At 52.5% G+C, this 5,169-nt stretch overlaps 1 protein-coding gene across 3 annotated transcripts in view; it reads left to right on the top strand.

The window, feature by feature from the left end:
- Positions 1 to 5,169, top strand: part of OSGIN1 (oxidative stress induced growth inhibitor 1) — a 55,524-nt gene that overhangs the window by 16,969 nt on the left and 33,386 nt on the right. The window lies entirely within an intron of this gene.

Below are 5,169 nucleotides of genomic sequence, written 5' to 3'. Positions count from 1 at the left end.
TAGAGAGTTACAAACATCGATGAGAGAGAAACATCAATCAGCTGCCTCCTGCACACTCCCTACTGGGGATGTGCCCGCAACCAAGGTACATGCCCTTGACCGGAATCGAACCTAGGACCCTTGAGTCCGCAGGCCGACGCTCTATCCACTGAGCCAAACCGGTTAGGGCTGGACTTTTTTTTTAAATATATATTTTAATTGACTTCAGAGAGAGGAAGGGCCAGGGGGAGAGAGGGACATCAATGATGAGAGAGAATCATTGATTGGCTGCCTCCTGTTCGCCTCTTCCTGGGGATCAAGCCTGCAACCTGGGCATGAGCCCTGACTGGGATTCAAACCCTGACCTTGTTCATAGGTCAACACTCAACCACTGAGCCACACAAGCCAGACCTCTGGACTTTGACTGTTGCCCTTGCTTTATGTAGGTTCTGGGATCTGTCATCCCCGTATTTGTCAGTATTTGGCTGTTTTCTGGCTTCTGTTCACAGTTTCTACAAGGTGACTAAGTGGAATAATTTGTTTCCAGGAATTTCTACTTTGTTCACTACATGAGGCATTCTCAGCACCCCTGGTGACTAAGCAGCACCCCAATTCCAGTTGGGGACCCAACTAAGCAGCATGGCCTAAGCTCTCCCAGCTGCTACCTTGTCCAACAGCCCCAACCAGCTCTGCCTGATGGGCTGGAGCCACTCTGATGCCTGCCTCCCCCTTTCCTCCATCTCTCCCTTCCTCTCCCAGAGCTGGATCCTCCCTGGATCCAGATGTATAGCAACTAAGGGTGGTGTTGCTCTGCCCTCCCTTGGTCCTCTGAGGACATAACACTCCTGCGAAAAGGGGCCACTTCTTGTTCAGTATGTGGCTTAAAAGGAGTTGGTATCTCTTTAACATTTGCATCAGCTTATTCTGGGCTTTGTTTGAAATTAAGCATAAGGTGCACTTAAGACTTAAATGGAGCAAACATCTCTTTCTGATTTCTAATTGGATTCTAAGACACTCATTGGAATATCAAATCCATTTTTATCTATTCTTAGAAACAAAAGCAGCCCAGTGGTTTCTCCTCACTGCAGAAAGTTCTGCATTATTTTCAATTTAGCAAAATCTGTAGAGGTGAACCCCAGGTCTCTTGCACTTTTGGTTTTTTCTCTTTTTTTCTGAATTACATTTGCATTTACCAAATAGTTAATACTTAGTCATCCAGCAAAGGAGAACGAAACAGTATCTGCTCTGGGCCAGATATTCTCCGCACTGAAGCCTGAGGGAGTGTTTCTCACTGGCAGATGAGGAAACTGAGGCTCAGAGAGCGCCGAGCAGCTAGCGAGGGCGGACCAGCGCCAGAGCGTGCGTTTCCACCACACTGACCTGCCTCCCAACCAGGCAGCCCAGGCAAAGCTGCAGGGGAGGAGCCCTGCTCTTACAGAACTGCTGTGTGACCAAGGCCTATCAGGGAAGTTCCCTTCAAACACACACAAAGGGAAATTAGAAAGCCACACTTCTCTGCAGTCCCACTTACACCTCTCAAACTAGACAGTGTCCCCTTCCCCACAGGTGAAGTGGGGCTGCCCGCCTGGCTGTAAACACAGGTCTGCACCCACGTCAGCTCCCTCTGCAGAATGCTGATGTCACTGGCTCCTTCCTGGGACTGAGGGGACTTGAGGAGATAGGCAGGTGGAGTGTAGCGTGGTGCCTGCAGGCAGCAGCTGGCTCCTTGGGTGGTGACGGTGCCCTGGCTGGAGAGGAAGGAGCCTGCAAACCCCCTGCTGCCTCGGGCCACTGTCACATGGGGTCAGAGACTCATTCTGATGCTAAAAATGGTTCTGACCTGAACAACTGGATCCGAATCAGCTGTCATTGTGTGTGCTGTCCACCCCTTTTGCCACTAGATGGCAGTGTTGTCTCTTCCTTTCCTGAACTTGGAGCTTAACCTAAGTTAACAGGTATAAACCGACCCTGGTGTTAAACCTGTACCCAGATCCTACACATCAGGCTCCCCGTTCTCTCACAAGGGCATGGATCTGGGGCTGCCCGCCCGAGCCTGCTGCTCTCCTGCCTCTAGGATAACTTCCCCACAGACGCAAAAGGTCCTCGGGAGGCTTTTAAAAGAACAAAAATTGGAAAAGGATGAAACGAGATGATCCCTTTGTCCAGGAGCCACCAGAGTAGCACCCATCTCACAAGGGAAGCACTTTGAAGGATCCTGTCTCTGGACACAGAGTGAACTACTCTCTTGGGCTCGAAGGCTGGTGCTACAGGTATGTTCCCAAGAGCCCAGCAACAAGTACGAGGAGCCGAGGAAAGCCACCTGCAGGCAGAACTCAGAACCCGGCTCCTGGCCAGAGGAACTGCCCTCGGTGGCCAGAGGCAGTGGCTTCCCAGTGGGACCTGGCACCGTGATGGGGGGCGGCTGGCCAGGCTCTGGGCCTTCCGGAGCTCCACGAACATTTTATTAAGCTTTCACTTAAAAATCATATTTGTAACTTTTAACTGAAGCAAAAACAATCTATTTATCAGTGTGATCTATCAAATATTGGTGCCACCAACCTGCCAGCTTGTGATACAAGCTAATCGCAACTTCATCAAACCCTCAGAATACCCCGGCTTCTCCCAAAATCTGTTGAATTGAGCACCCTGAGAGAACTATCTAAACCTATAATAATTTGCAGCTTTATATCAGCGTGGCTCATAAAAAGAGCTCTCTGTACAGTGCAACCACACAGATCAGCTTGTCAGAACAAGCACCAGACGTCCCAAACCCCTCCTTTCCAATGTTTGCTATTTCCAAATAGCCTTGTTGCTAAAAGTTAAGATTTCTACCCAAGATCTCGGGATCATGCAGCCACCACACTCCAATGAAGCAGCTGCTCTCCTGCCTCTAGGATAACAGAGCTGAACTTCTGAAGAGTGTGATGTATTAAAAACAACAGTGACAATAGTCCTGGCCTTCGACCCAGGCAAACACACACACAGGAGAAATTGATTAACGGACACCTGACACCTTTGTCCCTCCAAACTAACCTCCACCCATTCACCAACATCGGCCGAGCCCAGAGAAACACGCTCCATGTCTCTTGCTTTATGTCCTTGAGTCAAAGGCCAGTGTGCCCAAAGGCGGGGGAGGCCGTAGGTGGTGCTGTACCCCCCACCCCCGCTTCCTGCAGACAGTGACACTGCTTCAGAGCAGAGGGAGGATTCGAGTGGCAGGAGAGATGAGGTGAGAGGAAGACACATCCATTCAGCTGTCAGGTCCTTCCTTTCCCTGAGAGGAAAGCCAACGATTCCTGCAGGACCAAGCCTGGCTTCCCACAGGGTGGTGTAAATTATGAAAGTTTATGAATTATGTCTGCCTGTGCTTTATTACTCATCCAAACTCACCAGTCCACCTCAGAACCCCAGGCATGACTCTGTTTGGCCATCTTTGTTATATTGATGGCCTTCAGACATAGCGAAACCATAGCTCCTAAAGTTGTTTTCAATTTTGTGATTACAAAAGACTGTTGGCTATGACACAGGCTTGGACGCATTTTATTTAAACCCAGATATGGTTCTAATCCTGGCATCATTACTTGTGAGCTGGGTGGCCATTACTGAATTTACAATAAGTAAGTGTATTCATTTTAATTTATAAAACAGATATAAACAAAAAACAGATATGAACCAGTAAAATTTTTTTTTACTTAAGAATATGTGATACTGGTACTCCAAGTGAAATTTTGTTGATTAAAAGCCTTTGCAGCTGCTGGGGGGATGCTGAACGAGATGATTTGCAGCCCTTCTGAATGGCAGTGGCCACTCTGGCATCTGGGACCCCCTCCTCCCGCCCCCAGTCTATTCTCACGTCTGCCATAGGGCAGCTACTGGCTCCGCCTCCTTTTGGAAGGCTCTGTGATCTAGCTTCTCCTTGCGGCTCCTTCCAGAAAGCTCCAGTAAGTAGAGAAAGGCAGCTGCTGGCCGCAGGTGTGGAGGGCCCCCTGTCTGAGATGCCCGGGGCACACAAGCCTGGGTCCTGGGTGCAGTCCCACACACACAGCTTGCAGAGGTTCAGACCTGGGCCCCAGCCCAGGCTGCAAGCAGGTGATGGCACTGGCTGGCCCTGGTAACACCTGCCCCAGCCCAGAGTTCTGAAGCCCCAATTGCAGGGCCTCTCACCTGGCAACCTCTTGCCTTGGACTTACCTTGGCAAGATGTACCCATTTTGAAGGTGCCCCCACTGAGACTGAGTGCTCTGTGGAGCCCCTATGGGAGGGAGCTGGGCCTGGGCAGGCCACTAGGGCCCCTCTGAGCCTTCCCCCTACTAAGCACCCAGCCAGACTAGGCAGGACTTTGTGATGCGACAAACAGGCGAGGCTGGCCCCTTGTCCCCCAACTTTCCTGTTGCCACACCCAGGTGGGGCCCCCGGAGGAGGGCAAGTCCCCCGTGCCTGCACCTCTCCATCTAGTGCCGGTCACCTGTCAGCCCCACAGCACCCCGCCTTTATTATCAGGTAAGGAGGGGGCCAGAGGCCTGGAGGGGTAGGGCCTTCTCCAGGGAAGCCGTGGGGTCCAGTATGGGGGTCAGAGAGGAGGAGGGTCTCCAGAGGGTGGCTCTGCCCTGGAGTGAGGACGGGTAATCGTGCTGTAGAGTCAGGGAGCCTGGGTGAGAACCCCAGCACCGTGTTTGTCATCCGGCAACCCCTGAGCCTCAGTATCCCCAATAGTAAAGGGGCCAAGTCTGGTTCCTCCCTCGAAGGGCTGCCTGAAGGGTGAAGGGCGCTCCTCCGTGGGACGCCCCAGCACACACCCCATGTGCAGAAGGTGCTTAAAACACGCCACCGGCCATTGTCATCAGGCCACACAGATGGCGCACTCACTCCCATTGCAGCTAGGAGCGGGTGGCTTCCAGAGCACTGGCCCCAACGCCACCCCTTCTTGAGGAGCAGTCCTCGCCAGTGCCCGCCCACCCGCCACCGGGCCTGGGAGACAGGGCAGTGCTCGCCTGGGCTCTGTCAGGCTGACTCCGCTAGGCCTTAGGCTTTCTGACTGGAGTCTAGGCTGGGGCAGAGCCTGACATGTGGTGAACGAACCCCCTCTCACATACCTCCCCCCCCCACACACACTCAACCTCTGTGCTTCAGTGGGGCCTCGAGTCCTGCAGAAGAACCGCAGACCTGGCAGATGCCCAAGGCCCCCACCCCA

Source organism: Myotis brandtii, unplaced genomic scaffold (genome assembly GCF_000412655.1).
Source record: "Myotis brandtii unplaced genomic scaffold, ASM41265v1 scaffold165, whole genome shotgun sequence".
NCBI classification, from domain to species: Eukaryota; Metazoa; Chordata; class Mammalia; order Chiroptera; family Vespertilionidae; genus Myotis; species Myotis brandtii.
The sequence above is the reverse complement of the archived record's forward strand: the minus strand, read 5'-3'. Positions and strand labels throughout refer to the sequence as shown.